Source organism: Colletes gigas, unplaced genomic scaffold (genome assembly GCF_013123115.1).
Source record: "Colletes gigas isolate AHSC1104 unplaced genomic scaffold, ASM1312311v1 Colletes_gigas_Sc00006, whole genome shotgun sequence".
Taxonomy (NCBI): Eukaryota; Metazoa; Arthropoda; class Insecta; order Hymenoptera; family Colletidae; genus Colletes; species Colletes gigas.
Genome location: NW_025106635.1, coordinates 10,005,001 through 10,025,097, shown reverse-complemented (window position 1 = coordinate 10,025,097; position 20,097 = coordinate 10,005,001). Strand labels below are relative to the sequence as shown.

The window sequence follows — 20,097 nt, the reverse complement described above, 5'->3', positions numbered from 1 at the left end:
CTTCACTGGACATACGACAATCCATGTGGTTCCAGCAAGACGGATGCCCTGCTCATTCAGCACGCAATGTTACAGAATTTCTAAATAGAAAATTTGGAGATTCTTGGGTAGGTCGATCAGGAAGTAACAAATGGCCGGCACGATCCCCAGACCTGACACCTCTCGATTTTTATTTGTGGGGAAAATTAAAGGCAGAAGTGTACCGCGAAAAACCAACTACCAAACTTGACATGCAAGAACGTATAAGAAGAGCTTGCTCTGTAATAGATACAAATGAAATTTGCCAGGCAGTGTCATCAGTATTGCAACGATTTAGACTATGTATCCATGTTCAAGGTCGCCATTTTGAACACTTGTAATAGCAGTATCAAAGTATCCAAGTGTTCGAAGAGTGCTTTGACACAATTTATTTTCTATTGCAGTTGACTTTGGGTGACCTTGAATGACCTTAATAATAGGTCATTGTATTCGCCTTGAAACACTCTATCAGAATGTAAGTAATAAAATATACTGTTCCATTTAAAAAAACAAAGTTGATCTTCATATCTCCTTGACGCCTCCACCTACAAAAAAATTGGTAATACCAGATTATGAGCCCCCCGATACCAAATAAGTTTGGTCTAATGCATTTTCTCCTATCTTCAAAAACAAGCGAGTTATTCAGGTGACCTGTTTAAAATGCCTCACCCTGTATAATTAATATTTGCTCCTGCGATTATGTTAAAATCACAGAAAATCATAGAAAATTAAATTTTAAAACACAAACGAACATTGATAAATTTCACCCCAATTTAAGCTTCAATTATAATCTTTCATTTATATTTATCTTCTCTGCAATTAATATTTAAAACAACTTGTATCTATTTTTATTGCTTTACACCTATTTATGTGCTTTTAATAGAGTATTTGACGCGTGTGACGTTGCAGGGAAATCCGATATTTGGAAAGAGGGCGTCCAAAATTTCTGCTGTCATTTTATTCTATTTCAAAAACACTTCTGACCACTTTTGGTTCGCGTCCTCGAACTTTTCGATTTTTTGAGGTATCTCTTGTTCGATGTTCCTTGAACAAGCGACGTGCAGTACGTTCGATAGTTGCATCATCGCCCTAAGCTTTTTGTTCGTTTCGAATAGCTACTGCTGCATTATGACCTACTTCGAACTCGCGAGGCATAACTATTCGTACATCGTGACTGTTCACGTTCGAAAAGCACTGTAATACGTAAGCTTCTGCAAACATTGTACTAAAATAGGCACGACATTCTGTTCTACGGAGCCTCAAATTTATCACCAAACGTAACAATTGGGGGGAAAAAACAACAATAAATAAGAGGCTCGCTCGTTTTTCACAGGATTGCAATGTCAGAACGCAAATAACGCATTGTATCGTGAAATAAGGTTTCGAAAAGTAGAAAATATTTTCCACGTTCGTTAGAAGATTCCAACGTGCGGAAGAGAATAAAAGGGCTGTAATGCTGTTTTATTAAAAAATTGATAGTTTAGATTCTTCATTGATAAAAGACCAATTACTTAAAAAATCATTGGCACATTTCGTATAATTGTTTGTTTTATTATAGTTGATATTTCATTGGATATTCTTTTTGCTCCCTAACTTGTACGATTCTTTTTTAATTAATCTTCCTTCAATTTGTTTTGCAAGTCTATTACTCTATTGCACACCATCTCAGTTATTAAATGCAATTATAGTACATTCTCGTGCTACCTCTGATTTACACTTAGAATAGTCATCTTGACAACGAAGAGACACATCTGGGATGCTCATTTCTTTAGCACTACACTGCATATTATTTTTTGTAATATCTAAATACATTACTCTATCCATAGTATCCGTAACAAAGTGTAGTTTACCAACACTTTATCACCCCAGTGATTAATTGAGCTACACAAATTGTTGGGATTTAGTTCGTCGCGTCGTTTGGTTTGCTCCAAACTTTTGCCTGGTCATCAGATCCCCAAAACGTTAAACTTACTTTCGTCAGAAAATATAACAAAATTCTAGAACCTTTAAAATAAATCCACAAAAATTCTAATCCTTTCTTCTCATTGACTGGACTCCCGTACGATACGGAAAAAATTGAAGAACGCCTCGAAAGATAAAAAACAAAATACACACGCATTTCGTTACTTATTTAAGATAATGATATAATTTGTCCATGACAATTTAACAGATTACCATGTCACTTATGTCAGAATGGGACAGAGATAGATTTTACACATAAAAACAATAACAAAAATTCATAGAAACGTATGTTCTATTTCACCCCATTTTCAAGTTATAGCGAGTTCTGTGTTGGAATAATTCTTTTAAAAGATGAGGATTGTTGGGCTGATTTCACTTAACTATTTATGAACACAATATTTGACGTTCAATCTTGTATTTTAATTCTGTAAATACTTCCTATGAACATTAAAGTTCTATGTGAAAATAGAAACTTTGTCTAGTCAATAAATAGCAGATATGAACTATGAGTATGGGTTTATTATTATAAATAATATTTTGTTAAATAGAGAGGGTAAGACAGCCACTTGTAGGACGTCACCACACTTATGTTTAGATGCAAGAAAGTCTCTTTTAACACATATTGTGAAGGTAAATACAATATTTTCAAGAAGAAATATAACTTAAGAATGGGGTCGGATAGGGCACACGTTTCTATGAACTTTTGTTATTATCTTCTGTGGAATTCATCTCTGGAGTGGATCCCACATGCTACGGGACGCCTTGTGACATGATTGTTCCCTGAGGAGCTAAAAAAATTAATTCTCAGGATTAGATGTCAAGGAAAATACATTTGGATAGATCCTTGAATTTTAACGAAGCTGTGAAAATAAGTGTAATTATTACACTTATTTTACATTGGATTATTACACTTATTACTATGGGTAATTCTAGGTGTGCTAGTTTCCAATTATTTAAAAACTATCGTAAGGGGTTTGGTCTGACAATCGACGCATTAAATATTAGCATGTTAAAATTGTCACCTATCTTCGTGGAGTCAATTCATTGTTTTGCTGTACAAATAAATTCCATGACAAATTGTGGGTATGCTAGTTTCCAATCGAAGTGCAAATGAAATACAATTATCGTGGACAATTTAAGGGGTTGGATCTGACAATCAATGCATTAAATATTAGCATGTTAAAATTGTCACCTATCTTCGTGTAGCTCATTTTCTGGCAAATTTTACGTTAGTTCCCAGTTGTCCAAAAACAAAGAATCGTTTTCGCGGACAATTTAAGGGGTTCATCAACCCTACCATGTTAAAATTGTCACTTATCTTTTCTTTATTGTTTTATACCTATAAAATAGATGCTTTTGCGCATGATTTACGGTTCGGGGTCGCGGAAACCGCGTTACAATTTTTTACCGCGAGTACGGAAGAGTTAAAGCTATATAAAAAGTTTGAAACTATCGGAACGTCGCTCGTGTCCGGGGAATACCGCACGAAACCAAACTCGAGAGATTCCTTGGTTAGATCCGAATATCCAATTGGAATCGAACGTATTAGTTAATCCCGTTTCCACTTTCCTTCCCGATTGCTCGAACTGTCGGGAAAGTTTGAGCGTGACTGTGGCTACGCAGGCGCGACCGAAGGGCACACGCTGCGCCACTGCCACTCGGTTAGGTAAGGTTAGGTGCGATTCCACGTCGTTTTCCAACCCTCTCCTCATGTTCAGTACACCCCAAGCTATCACTGCGGTCGGTAGGTTGCACAACATACACCCTCCAGCAGCGAATGCACGCGTCTACATAGCAACGCGCGAGCGCATCGGTTCGATTTTTATTTACCCAACGCGTTCGCGTTGTTCGTTCGATCGTCGATCCCCGGCGTCGAATGCGTCGATTCGCGCGGCGATTTATCGAGAACACGACGAAAATATGAAATTTTTACCTCGCTAACTAGCGAATTTGTTCTCCCTCGATCGATCGAAGATCGCGAATAACGTCGATATTACCGATGCAAAGATGCACAAAGAGATCAGTTTCCACTGAACAGGGGTGGAAAGTGTTGCAGTGACCGTGAAGATTTCTTATCGAGAGGCTGACACGGCGTAACCAGTCGCTGCACATAGGGTGAGTCGAACGATACAAGATTTTAACTAAACTAATTGATCCGAACGCGTGAAATTTTGAACGCGGCAAAGCGCGAACGCGTGCACCGCGCGCGGAATAATTCTGCGTGCTTGTTTCACTGTGCATTGTTGAAACTTGGACGAGAAGGGAAACGGGGGGTTGAAAGGGTCGCGCGTTTTCGTTCCGCGTTTAACAATCTGGCGATAAACGGGCACCGAAAGATGCGTAAACGAGGCCACGAGCGTCGGAACACGCGTTACCGAACGATGGAACGGGGGTGGAAAAGCGAAAGAGACGAGAGGAGGTGGGGGTGGGGGGGGATACAGGTTGAATTGATATAGAAGAATCCCACGGTCCTGGCTGCGGGTGCAGTACGCGCGGGATGAATACGCAGAGACACGTAGCCCCGCGTATTCCAAAGTCACGCAGGTGTGAGTGACGTCTACGAATAAACTCTGGCGTCGGGGCGCAGGCGCCTCCACCTGTAGATACGCTGGTGTACGCGAGGCTAAATGCCTAGATTTATCCGTCGGTGGAACAGAGCATCGCCGGCGTACGCGGATCAATAGAATTACTATTTTCTTTTTTTCTCCCTCCCCCCAACCCCCGAAGAAATAACGCATCTCTACACCGGGAGCACTTTTTTTTTTACCGTTCTGGTGGATGTGTTCAGGGGGTCACAGAATTGTACAGGGTCGCGTACCTACGTGCATACGCGCGGAAACGAACCAACGGCGAGGCGAGATCGATAAAATTACGTATCTCGTTGAAGGATCCGTGCTCGCAGTACGGTTCGCGTATTACTCTCCTTCTCTCTCTTTTATTACACCGGTAGTAAGGAAATGTTGTCCCAGGATCACAGGGATCGTGGAATTGCATCGCCACGAAAGGTACGATAGTGCCTCTCTTTCTTTTCCCGATACCTACCGCCGTACGTGTATACGGGGTGTCCTACGCCACTGGGTCGAATCACGACTGGAAGCCTGCCCACGGCGCAGAGTGGGCCTGGAGACCCCCGAAATTGGCCCAAATTCAGAAATAGTTGCCAATGGAATTTAATCGATGCAATTTCTCTCCATTATGTGTTTCTCTCTACTTGGTATTCATCTATCTAAAATGTCAACTTTAAGATTTATAAATTTGTAAAATAGCAGCGATATTTGAGATCATAATTTCTAAATTCTTTACCACATAATGTACGCAATAAATAAATTTACTTATATAACAATAGTACTATTTTGATTGATCTTCATCGACGACTATTTCCATTGTCGAGATACACTTACTTTCGTTCCCCATTATATGTTACAACTTTGTACTACTTCATTCTAGAACGATCCTTTGCGATGTTTCATTTAACTTCGATGATTTCGTTAGATACGCATCGAGATTACACGCCATTCACAGAATTCACACCTACATCACACATTCGCGCCACGTATCGCCAAAAATGCACCCACGATAACCGCAGTCGAATATCAAGCGTACAGAGAGAATTATCGGGTAAATATTCCAGGAAAAGATACGATAAAAATTACCCTCGAGTCGAGCGAGTCTCTGACATTCCAGTCGAGTACTTATAAAAATCTTGGCAGAATTTTTACAATGAAAAAATATTCCAATAACGGCAAATTTCCCAAACAATTTCCACAAATAAGATCCAACAACCTTGGGATCAATCATGACATAAAAGAAGCCAGACAATGAAGTGATAAATCTCACGCAAAAATTGTACAACTGCCACGTCACCCATATGTGTGTGACAGAACTTTTAACAATGGAACTAAAACAATTCTCAAGTTGAAATGTCGAAGAAAATAAATTTGAATAAGCTTCATAAATTTTAGTGAAGTCACGAAAGCAAGTATTACAAGTTTTAAGTTATGTAGTTTACAATTGTCTAAAATCAATCTTTTGGTCTCGTAAACAATTTTACGGTTTTAGACTGACAGTCAATGTGATAGTAGCCAGAAAGTTTCAAGCTATTTGATTTATTATATTTAATCTCGAAATGATTAGACAATACTATGAACTATGTACGTCGACCTTTTTGATTAATATTTTATCGCCATATTTTTCGCAGCTATGCCCAGCGACGCAACTACGCGATTGATTCGAGGCATCGATTCGATTAATCTTATTATGTAATCGGGCGAAACTTTATTTCGTTTCCTTTAGGGAATCGGTAATTCTATTTTATTCGAATGTTTCGTTTCAGCGATACGACGTCGCAGCTCATCCAATAAACGCTTAATCGGGTTTTTAATCCGGCCACATTACGTTAACCGCTTTAAAACTCTAAAAGATAATCACTCTTTGACCAACTTCAACGTATGCCTCGGACCGTTGTCCCGTTGTGTTTTAAGGTATTTTCATTTCAACATACGGTGGCGTAAATTCTTCTCGAAAAATCCTCTGTAAACGACGCTAGACGTGTTTGTCCATTGCTCATTATTCATGATAGTGTTGATCTCAACTGGAGGTCCAACTCCTTTGGCAGAGAATATTCGCCAAACTATCTCCTTCGCCGTGTTTGATACTGAAAATTTGCTATCCACAGAGAATGACTAAATTATTAGTTACGCGTGTGAAAATTACATATTAAAATTTATAAAACGGGCTTCCTGACGAGGTGGAAATTAAATTGCCAAAGCGAAACGTTGAATTTTCACCGCCGTAGGGACTTGAATTATTGAGAGCGTCCAAGAGATTCTAAACCGCAAACAAAACTAATTAAAAATGTATTCGGTGGCTGGCCTTACTTCAACGGTAAGTGACAATTAATTTACGACGTTTAACTAATAGTTTGGTCAACCACTGTGATATTATTTCTGCGACACGACAGCTGTTCCTCGAATATATTGTTTCCCATCGCGGCCAAAGCAATTATACTTCGATTAATCGAAAAAGGCCACTTTTTCCAATCTTCGAGAGTCCCAGTGGTCGGGAAGCGAACTGCAGCCTGGCCTTCTGGCTTTTGTCACGAATGAAAAATGTTTTCGCGCAAACAAGACGAAAAAATCGCCACGCCAACGCAGACGTTTTGTTACGGTCGAACGACTAATATCCGTTAAATTTTCTACACGTAATTCGCAAGCAACGTCGATAGCCGTTTTCTTTACATCCGCCCGTTCCCCCTTCCGTTTTATACTTCGATCCCGCTCTTTCGGATGTTTTCCGTGGCCTTCCACTTTTTAGATGACTCTGGAGATTATATCCGGCACGATAATTGACAATTACATCGTTCGCTGTTGACTTTCCGATAGATAAAGCAATTTCACTGAGAGACTTTCCATTTTCATGAAATTTTATAACTCGATCGATGCGTACTGCTCGATGTTTGTAAACTTTAACATTTCTGTGCCCCAAATTGATTCGATTCACTGATCAGGAAATTTCTACCTGTTTGTACAAATGGGGGGTTACAAATATGTGAAAATCACAATACTATTTAATTCTAACTTTAACTGATCAGGAAATTTCTCCCTGTTTATACAAATGGGAGGTTACAAATATGTGAAATTTATTACAATATTATTTAATTCTAACTTTAACTGATCAGGATATTTCTCCCTGTTTGTACAAATGAGATATTACAAATATGTGAAATTTATCACAATATTATTTAATTCTAATTTTAACTGTTCAAGAAATGTCTACACTTCCTGTTTGTACAAATGAGATGTTACAAATATGTGAAATTTATCACAATATTATTTAATTCTAATTTTAACTGTTCAAGAAATGTCTACACTTCCTGTTTGTACAAATGAGATGTTACAAATATGTGAAATTTATCACAATATTATTTAATTCTAATTTTAACTGTTCAAGAAATGTCTACACTCCCTGTTTGTACAAATAAGATGTTACAAATATGTAAAATTAATCACAACATTATTTAACTCTAACTTTAGTAAAATAATTATGAGCTCCGAAATAAGAAAACTTTTGCCTCTGCGTATACAGGATTATTCACCTAAACATCTCTCAGTTACAATTTTTATTATTAGAAAAATCATTTCTATTTTTGTTTTGTACGTTGACTTTATTATCGTTTAACCAATTACAACCAGTTGAATGAAATAATGACGCGCAGACACGAATGCTTACGAACACCCAATGCAAGTAGAAACGTCAAGCATGGTCAGACACGCTAGACGAGTCATACTGAATGGGCCTGCATGCTTGATGAGTTATCAACTATAATTATCTCGAATGTAAAGACTCGTATGACAAATCATTAGTTCACATTTTTATATAGAATTACTATATAGCATATACTGGAGATTTTTAGGTGCTTTAAAAAGTGCTTTGAATAAATCTTAGACAGAATTAAACTTTACACAAAATAAATGATCATTATTTTACATTTTTATACAGAATTAGTATATAACATATACTAGAGAGTTTTAGGTGCTTTAAAATGTGCTTTGAATAAATCTTAGACAGAATTAAACTTTACACAAAATAAATGATCATTATTTTACATTTTTATACAGAATTAGTACATATCATATACTGGAGATTTTTAGGTGCTTTAAAAAGTGCTTTGAATAAATCTTAGGCAAAATTAAACTTTACACAAAATAAATGACTGTTTTGTGGAGTATAGTCAGCCCACGTAGTACAAAATTACTCGAAACTATGCACATTTTATTTACTGGCATTATTAAAGAGAGGAAAGAAGAGTCCTGGTTTAAGGGAAATGTGGCACTACGGGTAAGTAGAATGTGGATAACGTCGAGAAATTTTGCATTACGAAGCCTGACTATAATACTGACTATAGTACGTCTGACCTAATAATGCGACTCGCACGGAAGGTCTCGTTCTCTCCGCAGAATGCCATACTCCCCTTAATTCAAAACCATTCCTTCTTTTTCCCCGCGATACATATGGTACACAATCTTCGTTGCAAAAGTTAATTAAAATTAAAATCATGCATGCACACATTTATAAAAACGCTCACGAAATACATGCAAGGACTTAAGTGGGAGCATTAATTAACGCTATTTTACAACTTAATACCTAGCATTTTAATAACCGTGCGATGCTTTTATTTTTATATAAACAAACTTCATCGTCGTTTCTGTTAACGTATTAAGAAGAGTATATACCATACAGGGTGGATCTTTTAAATCCACAAGTCTGAATTTTATTTACGGCGAACGCGACGTCAACGTGTTATGCGTACAAGAAAAAAACGAGAAAACATAGCACCGCGGAAGAGACAAAAGAAAAATACGAGCCGCATGTTTACAAGAAGCGTAGTAATCTATGAAACACGATTCATTATTGGAATATGGGAACAGAGTGGACGAGGGTAAATTAAACAGGTGAATAGGAGGCTTTGATGCAAGAACTTTGTAAACAAGGCAGCAGCGATGATGAATCGATATCTGGCGGCGCATTCAGCGAACCAGAACGTTAAAACGGAAGAGCGATGTAGTCAAATTTACAAGAACGGTAAGAACAACGGAAGTACGAGTTTTGAATCCGTTGAACAAGGGAAGATAGTCGCGAAGAAAAATGAGGATCATAAACCATACAGGCAAACAGGAATACCGCTAAGGATTAAGAAAGTATGAGTTCAGAGCGGAGTTGATAAAACGCGACAAGAACGATGTAAATGATGTAAAAGCAAAATGGCTGGGGCGCAACAATATGATGCTCGAAACGTCAAGAAGAAGGTAACGTTGAGCGAAAAAAATTTTGGAGACAGATTGCACCACGAGGAGGGTCGAACCAAGCGAGATACTGAAAGAAGGTAAATTCCAAAGAGGAGGGAGAAAAGCCGACAACCAACACGGAGGATTTGAAGGGATTTAAATGCAAACCATGCACGCTGCACCAATGCAAAAGCATACCAAAGTCATCCACTATCTCGCACTTAGCGGATCAAGAATCTTAATCGGTTAAGTGCAATCGGTGTACGTATACGCGTAACGATTATTACAAATTTCGAATCGAGCCCGGCATTCTAACCGCGTCTATTGTTAAAATAATACGATGCGCGCTGGATGGCCCACATAACTTTTTACAACTCGATGCCTCGGAAATTATTTCATCGATCTCGACGATATAGGTCTTCGATTGTACGGATCTGGAGTACTTTCGAGCTGGAATCGAGGTCCTCGAATCTATGTTGCGCGAGGAAGAGTTAATTTAAAAATTGTTAATGGAAACTAAAAAAGACCCAATTTTGTACGAAACAATTTATTGCTAGAATAAATTGCTAACTCGCGCGGAGCACTCGCGAAATTGGAATTGCGACGCTCTAATCTCTTAATTATTTTAATGCTCGAAATGTCCACTAATTGTTACAAAAGATTATTGCTTCGAGCGATTCTCGCCTCATAAATTATATTGGTCGCGAGAACTGTCCTCTGATATTAGAAGAGTAAGGTTTGCCACGATCGACAAAATTGTAATTTAACAACAGGCCGTGATCAAACGTATCGAACGCTTCTGTGAACTCCGACGAAGTATGCAACACGACGCGAGTCAGGAACACCGAAGACCACAGAAGCGTGCAATAACGCTGAAGTATTACTACGACCGTTACGAAATCCAGATTGGAAAACCGACACAACATCGGTGGAACCGATAAACGTTTGCAGTTACGAGATACACGGAGCTTTCGTAGGACTTTGGAAAGGAGAGGAGCTCAAGAGACAGAAGAAAAGGAATTTAAGAAAGAAGCATCAGGTATCCAGGAGGCAGGAATATACCGTGTGTGCGGACTGCGGAATGCCGCCGAGCTACAGGAATATTATTATTATTTTTGTTTTTATTAAAGGTACTTTGGAACAACATACCCTCCCTGCGAACCGTCGACTTTACGGCAAGAAGGTAGAACGGCATTTGCGGAAACGATCCACTTCCGACGCCAGATAGGATTTATTCCCGCTGAGAAGCGGAATGATATTTGGCGGGGCGGATTTTCGAGAGGCCAACCGTGATTCAAAAGGCAGTTCCTAACGTTTTCGAGCAGGAAACAGCCCTCGAACGACGAAAATGTCCGGCATCTCGACGCGAATAAAATAACTGCCACGGGGGAGCGAGGGTTTACTCTTTAAAATAAAGAAAGTCACGTCTGCGTTAAAATTTTACGTAACTGCTATGCAGGAAACATTTTAATGGGAGATTCTAGAGGCCAAAATAGGGTGAGAGTCAATTGTTGATCGATGCCTCGTTAAAAAGTTGTTAGCGTTTAAAGTTCCGCGTGTAGAACGACAATCTGCGAACAGCTGCTAGTGGTTTTCACTCAAAAAACTGTAAGGCTGTCGATATGACAGCAAGTAGAGTTTCTCATGCTGCATTTTGAAACATTAAAATCCTCCAATCCGTTCAGGAGTTATGATTTTTTAAACATACGCTTGAAATTTCAGGAGAGTCGATCAATGGTATGGTCAGACATTGTATTTTCGATGAGGAATTTTTTTCCCGGGTATGTCTATTCACCAAAAATAATTGTAATTCAACCCCGCAACCGAGAATAATTTTTTCAAAACGATTTGAAATTTTTTTTCCCGTAGAAAAATTTCATACCTTTTCGAATTTTTTTTTCGAAAGTGAGTAAGATTTCGAGGGTATGTCTAATGATAAAAAATGATTGTAGTTGACTCCAGCAACCGAAAATAATTTTTCCAGAACGATTTGAAATGTTTTTCTTTCGCCGACAAATTTCAGGGAAACGTGTCAATGTATGGTCAGACATCCCATTTTCGGTAAGGAATTTTTTTCTCGAAACTGCGTAGGAATTCGGGGTTATGTGTAACCACCAAAAATGATTGTAATTGATCCCCGCAACCGAAAATAATTTTTTTAGAACGAATTGAAAAAATTCTTTTTAACCGAAAAATTTCAACACCTACCCGATTTTTTTTCTGAAAAGTGGGCAGGATTTCGGGGTTATGTGTATCCACCAAAAATGATTGTAATTGACCCCCGTAACCGAACATAATTTTTCCAGGACGATTAGGAATTTTTTAATTTTGTCGAAAAATTTCATCACCTACTCGAATTCTCTATCTCAATCAACAAAATGGTATTCTTGATTTTCGTCTTATTTTGGCCTCTAGAGTCTCCCATTACAGTTTCATCTGCGCTCGCGCGTATGTTCAGGAGAAAATGGTAGAACAGTAACATCGTATCGTTTGTTAAATTTCGAATCACGACTTACGAATGAGAATCTGTGGAAAATAAATTTAATTTAATATTTTAACAAAAACATAATAAATTTTCTAATTTTTTAATAATTTAGGAGCTTCATCTTGCGTTAAATATTTCAAGTTTAGTATATTAGAATCTATATTAGGAAAAGCAATATTTTCCGAGATTGATGACGTTGTATTTAACATCCTAGCAGATTTTAAGACGAAAATATATGATAATTGGGATTCTGGAGATGTCACCTTCCGAGATCGAACTCGTCTTCGGAATCCACGGGGAACCAAATGAACGGGACGCCAAAATCTTCGTGATTGTGTGATAAGCGAATCGAGAACCGAGTTTCCCTCCAGTTCTCGCTGACATTCGTTCGATCGCGTGCGATTTGACGCATTTTGGCACTTCGTTTGACGTGGAAATGGGCACCGTACCAGAAAACGTTCAATTGGAACTTATTGAGATGCAGCGCGGCGATTGAATAAAATCTAAATCTCGCGCGGAAGGCGTGACGTTAACAGAGTTTTACAGAAAATACCTTCTTGGATCTGGGTTTTATACTAACTCGGCGGTTCGTTCGAAGGAAACGGCATCGTCGAGCGTCCGAATAGAATTCGAACTTTATTCGACGAATATTTGAACCGCTGAACCGTTCGCCGGTAGTCGCAAACAAATAATTCGACAAATCCCTGCCATACTCGCGAGACAATTTTCAGCATGAATGTTCTCCTACGGTCGCTCGCGCGGAAGATTTATACTCCACTTATACTCCATACCGACTCTCAAGAGTAAAATTCTAAAGTGAACATCAGACATAAGAGCCTTCAGAGAAACTCGCATTAATCAAGGTTGTTTATGCTTAGATTATCACTCTTTCGCTCGTACAACGTAAAACCTCATTCACTAACCGTCTAAAATTAAAACAAAATTACATCAGTTATATTTCTTCATTTTTAATTGACCGCAAACTATCCAAAATGCTGTTACAAATAATCGTAATTCTGAACGAACGCTATAAATTGCATTAAAAAAAATTCACTTTTCGAGTAACCTTTGAAAACTGTTATCCCATCGGAAAAAAATCGAAGCTCGATGAAACATTAACATCAAACCGGATATATTTACCTCCGAATTTCAATTTTAAAAACAACTTTACGATTTTCTGCGAGTACATGAAACCCTGTTTGCCAAAAATCACATGTGAAACCATATTCTGTATAAAATCCTGTTTACTTTGGACATGTTAGAATGATAAAAAAATGTGAAAAAAGCTGAAGGGTCATTCCATGTGTAATCGTACTCTTTCAAGTAGCGTTACAGATTTTGTCTCAAATTGATATTGTAGCTTTCAGTTTTATTCCAACGTGTTCGAAAACATTTGAAAATCGTTGTTTTTTCGGTTGCACGAAAAAGTGGTGTTAACATTGTTTCAATGTAACTGTTGAAAATTTATTTAGCAGGTTAAAAAAGCATCTCGCATAACGCTGAGAAAATTTTTAAAGTCTAAGCAGATCCGAGAACGTTGTCTTGTTCGTCTTCTTCAAACAGCTCCGACGCGTTGTTTCTCGCGAGAAACGGGGTCAAAGTTTTAAAAGGGGCGCCCTGTAGGGTCTCTTAATACACCGTTACACGAAATTTTCTTGCTGCTTTAATCCGTCCGTCGATAAAAATTACTCGACTACAACTTTTACGATGCAAGTATCAAATTACACTCACTCGATAAGATAACATTTCTCCCTTTAAAAAATATCCACAAGTACCGTCATAACCCGCTTCCCTTATCAAAGGAACCTCTAATCGTTCCCCGGCGCCGGGCCTCGAAACCCTTAAAAACCCACCCCGGATATTACTGCACCGTTAACAGTTATGGCAAGAGAAAAGAAAAACGCGGACGAAAATATTCCCTATCGCGATACCGAAAGTATTCGAACAATAGCGCTCATATATTACACGCATCCGCGAATTCTCTTGCGAAAAATAAAAGTTACGTTCCCCGGGATAAAACGACGTATATTTTTTTCTATCGTTCGCACGGTTGTTGTCTGTTCGATCAAAATCGCTAACTCCTCTATTTACAAAACGCAATACGATACGAAGTACGAGGCGTGACGCGCGCGCGCGCGCGGGGGTGGGAGGAAATTTCCGATCGAACGCCGCGAAATATCTCGGTGCAAATAAATAAAAAAAAAAGGACAAAAAAAGAAATGGGTAAAAAACGACACCCGACATCGACCCGATATTCACTTTCGAATCGTACTCGCGCGAAGAACCGCCGATGATCTCGTTAAACAATTTAACACGCTCGCTCTCGCGCGGCAGTTACAACTGCAGTACTGTTCGTTTCGCCGCGTTTCCTTCCTATTATCGTTCTCATTACTGTCGTCGTTGTTTCCATTATTCTTATTATTGCTTCCCGTTCCAGCGGCCCGTTCTCCATTAATGTCTCGGCCGGCCACGCGCGACGGCGTCATTAACATTACCATTTTTATGATTATTAACGGTCGTAAGCATTGTTATTTTCGTCGTCGGGCCGCCCCGGGAGCGCGGAAACGCCGACGGAACGCATTGCGACGCCCCGTTATGAATTGCATTATCTTCTCAAAACAGCCGTGCATTGTACAGAGTGTTAACTCTGAACTGTTACTGACTGGCCGCGGGGGAATTAGAATTTGGCCAAAAAATGTTCCTTTTCTGTCGACGTTAAGGAGGGAGACTCGAGTAACGGATCAAAAAAATCGATTAATTTTTTTTCTTTTTGGTATAAAAATTAATTCTTTTACATCTTGAGAATGTTGTGTAAAAATTTTCAGAGTGAAATCGTTAGTCATTTTTTAAAAAAACCAAGCAGGAGCTAATAGATGGTGAGTCTCTCTCCTCAAGGAATAGTCCAACGATGCACGACTTTATAATTTTTGAATAAAAACAGATTTACTTAAATTTACGATTGTTGTAACACGACAAAGCGATCATTTTTTTAAATGCAGAGAATTGTTTAAAAAGTAAATAATACTCGATTGAAACGTCGATAATCTCTGGACTATTATCGTTCCAAGAAAAGAAGTCGTCAGATAATCCTATTGGGGTTATTTTAAAGATTGAATCTTCTACTGTGCGTCCGCGAGAAGTTGGCTAGCGCTTGCTCCGCCTATCCCTACTTTCAGCCAATAGCATGGGTTCTAAACTACCCAATCACGTCCACATTCCTCTCGCTAGTCAACTTCTCGCGTATGCACAGTACTTTCATAAGTTTATATTGAATTTCCGGGTGTAGATCTTTTACACCAACAAACGAAGATGATTTTACTCTAAAAAAACACAAGATGATTTATAATCGCGTCGATCGATTTATCGTTCATCATTCGGTTTGTCGCCGTTTATCGGGCACTTGGCGGGGTAAACGAAGCAATATAATGAACGAATAAACGAATAATTTAGATTCGTTTAGCGGTTAGTTTGGGGCACGTTAACCGACTGCTTATGAATTTTCATCGCGGAATTATTGCTGCTACCGCTTATAATTATCACTGAACGTATTTTGCGTACGTGCCAGCACTTTCACTAGATCCCCGGGGAGTCTGTACGTATCGCAAACATTATTCATCGAAACGACGAAAATTAATTATCGGCGCAGCAGCGGCAATCGAAGCACCAACGACGTAGTAATTGCATGCTGGTCGGTCGCTACACAGAGAACACGCATAATCCGTGGTATTTGCGGTTATTTAATACTTTGCAGATTTGTATTAGCCACGCGATATTGTTCATACGTTACACGCTTTATAAATACCGTGTCCAAAACGACCGCCCGCGATCCTGTCGACTCTGTAATATGTAGATATTGTACACCTGTGCGTTTTAGATTATGCATAGACCACCCCCCTCTGGTTTATTTTTAAGCGACAGGGAAGAATGATTCGTCGGTCAGCGGACTGTCGTAAAGTCGGGTAAAAATACATCGCGTATTTCCATAAGTATGATACGAAGGCAGCAAAGTTATAGGCCGTTTTGGTATTTATAACCACGGACAGAACTTTATTTCATTCCACGTACGCTACGTAACCGGCCACTGGCGTATTTTTAGGATGAATAGATATTTCCAGACAGTGGGTGAACGATAATAACAACGCCAGGATAATTTTTTTACCGACTATACTTACAATCGAAAGGGAGCAACACGTTACGAGCAGAAATGACGATCGAATGACGCTAGACACCGTTTTAGATACCATAGATCCTGGTATAAAACGTTCTAAATCCGTTTATAAATAAATTTCACGGTTGGAAATTTTGGCGTTCCATCGACATCGCGTCGAATAAAGTGGTTATTCTTAATTGATCGGTAAACTGAGAATAAATCGATCGAGTGGATAGAGATGTTATTTTAATTTCCCGTTGGCCTAGTTTTCTGGACAAAATTATTATCCACTTTTTGGTCTCGTTTTTAGACCGGAATACGTATAAATATTTCCAACTTCATTCTTGTTTATCACCTCGATCGTGATCCTCGAGATTTACTGTCACTCATTATTCACAAGATCCTCGAAATATTTCGTGAACGATGGACAATTTTCAACAGCACGAATCATTATTCTTAGCGACTCGAACATTTTTGGGAGACTTCAACGAAAGGTAAGAACGCACTGAACGATTGTAATGGAAACTAAAAGAAGCGTGGGTTAGCTTTATCGGTTTTCCGCGATCGAAGTTATAGTTCGGGACGAGCTTTCGCGAGAAAAGTATCTCGACATTTTTCCAGCAATTTCAGTAAGCGTATCGATTAACGATACGAGGCGAAATCAGTGTCTGCTGCGTTCTCACACTACACGGTGTATTCTTGCCTCTTCCACGGTATCGCCGAGTATTTTCCTTCATGAATTTGTTATGACCATCGCAATAGAACGGATCGATAAGACACATTCTGTCTGTGCCTGGCTCTGATGTGTCTTTCACCGTCGGCCCGCGGCGATGGAATAAATTTGACTCGCGTACATGCGAAAGGGTCATTCAACGATCCGATATTAGACGAGGAATCAGATTTTCAACGTTCCTTTTCGTTCCCTTTGATCGCGAGGTATGATAACGCGCGGTGACCACGCTTCGCTTGCCGGGTCTTTGAGGGAGATCGAAGAACAATGGTAGAAATTTATCAATTTTCAACCCCGTTGCCAACGAAAACTTGCACAGGATACGTCTTCACTTCGAGGAGTTCGAAACGAATTTATTTAAAAGTGCACTCCCTTTACACTCGACAGTAATCACGGTACATTCGGAAAGGTACTGATTCTGTCTGAAAAAGATAATTTAAAATAAACTCAAATTTTATTTTATTTTGTCGTTATCTTCCTCGAATAATGACGTCTAGATATGTTGCTCTTATTAGAGCTATTTTCAATGTTTCTAAGCCCAACAGTAACATTTTTGTTTCAATATTGATAACTGTGTCTGTATAAAATTTGTCTGATAAATAATAATCGCAACGTTCGTAACGACGGATATTAAATGAAATTTATTATCGTGGAAATTAATTAAAAATATATGTCTCCGGATATATGGCGAGCGAGGCAGAACGAGGAGTCGCGTGTTATTTTACTAATATATGGCGCACATTAATGGCACCGGTCGTAATTAGTGTTGAATACGTTTACGAACGTCAGACGGTCGAAAAGCTGTAACTGAGAAGCGTAGTCCGCCAGCAGCAAAATTTCGCTTTACACTCTTTCGTCGAAATGTTTGACTGCAACTTAAATCCTGCTCTTTGTACGCGTGGCAACAATCAGTAAATTGAAGTTTGAATATACAAACGCGGACCAGTTGTCTTGCACGCTAATTAAATTCCACGTACACGTTGTTTACACCTATAATATTGACAGAAACGAACAAGTTGAACGTGACGCAGAACGAGTAAGAGTTTTTTTGTGGCACAGTCAGTTTTAAAAAAGGAGACTCGCCTTTTTCAGTTCGAAACTATTTACGGTTTTCTAACGGTTTAAAGAATATCACATGTGGATTATCATATATCCAGATGAGGGCCCGAAATGTCATTGGGGATTATTTATAACATGTAATTTAAACTATATCTGAACTATGACACGTATAATAGTTTCTATAATATTGCAGTAGCATGTACGCATATATGTATAATAAATATATCGATTAAACGATATACATAACCTAAGCCAGGCTTAACCTGTGGTTCGTGGATCGCGAAGGGGCCATAAATAGATATCGGGGTTAGAACTTGCACACAGAAATTTTAGGTTAGGCCTAAAAATACCAATTTTTGATAGCTATTAGACTAAAATAAATTTTACCAATTATGTCGTGTACAGAAAAAATACAAGCCTTCCCGACTAAGCTACTGACATCGAAGAGAAGCGTATGAATTTACATCTTCGGAAATTTTCAAACACTGTTGGAAGTATATTGCTGTATTTTAGGAAATGAATTCTCAAACACCTGGAAATATTATTCTTCCAGCAATTATATTCATCTCGATGATATTAAAATTGAAAATACTGATATTTAATAATGCATAGAGTAAGTAATGTAGTTTCTGATATCCACGAAAGATACCGCGCAGAAAATAATTGAAGAGTTAAGGTTATGGTTGTAAGAGCCGAGGCGTACATTTTAATTAAAGAAAAGAGTTACGATCTTATTACGAGGGGCACAATACTTATAAGCATGGTCACAGTTTTGCACAGTTTAATGCCTAGCAGGCAATGCATTACGCTGGTCATTAGGCGCCAGCACGCGCCCGTGGTATGCATAAATGCATCAGCAATGTCGGCTTTAAACCGACAAGAAAGTTATGCCCGAATTGCGTGTGTCTATTGCTCGAAACGATTTTATGCGCGAATCTCCGTAATCCGTATATCAATAAACTTCGCCATCACCGCTGCTGGTTATCATTATACTTGCTGATTTGATGTATTCACGAGTTACGGTATATCTTCCGTACAACCCCGGAAAACGGCTGTTCTCGTACGCACACCGAGTACGAAAGGACGACCACCGAGTTTCGGACACAAAGAGGGCCGCCATAACGAAACGAAAAGGTCGTTCCACGACGAATCCATCCCTCTATGCGCTCTATGGCGGCGAATTTATAGAAATTTAATCGCGTGATTCACGAATAATTAGGGAAGGTTTGTTTCGAATTTGTTTAAAAAATATCGTACCTTGATGATTTCTTATTATTTCTTCCTTTCTTTTATTTTCATCGATTGCGTTTTGTTTCAAGCTAAAATGATGCGTTTGTTTTATATCATATGTATTGAATATGAAATATTGTATCTAACAGCTTTTAATTAATAGACAAGAGTAAATAAAAATTGTAGAAGTACGTAGTAATTCATTTAGTCGAGATTTCGACTCTTTTACTGCGAGCTCTTCAAATATATAATTAACTAAAAAGAAAGGGGATTCAATATGAATACAAAGGTATGAAAAATAGTACAACATAAGCAAGTGAATGTAAAAAGTATGGAAAAATTGTATGATGAATTAATTAACAGCATTGTAAATTTGTGAAATCCAACCGTCCATTTTTTAATTAATTGCATGCCTGAAGAGGGCTCCAAGAAAGAGAACCAAATAGGAAAGCGACTAAATGAAGTACTCCCTTCGAGTCTGCAGGTTTTACTTGCCCTTATATATTAACAAGACGTTAATATGGAGTCACTATTGCAAGAAATAAGAGTATTTTAGGGGTAGGCATGTTTTAACGAATCATAATGACTTGTTAATGACAGAAATGGTAAACAGAAGGATCAGACCGTTCAAACAGGTATGGCTCGACCGAGCAATATGTATATCTTCATTTATTTTAGG

At 38.6% G+C, this 20,097-nt stretch overlaps 1 protein-coding gene across 1 annotated transcript in view; it reads left to right on the top strand.

Annotated features, from left to right (window-relative positions):
* The first annotated feature begins 3,759 nt into the window (after positions 1–3,759).
* Positions 3,760–20,097, top strand: part of LOC122395563 (follistatin-related protein 5-like) — a 121,725-nt gene continuing 105,387 nt past the window's right edge. Inside the window, exon 1 of the mRNA XM_043393237.1 lies at positions 3,760–4,095. The gene's annotated coding sequence lies outside the window, so the exon portion shown is untranslated. The remainder of the gene's footprint in view (positions 4,096–20,097) is intronic.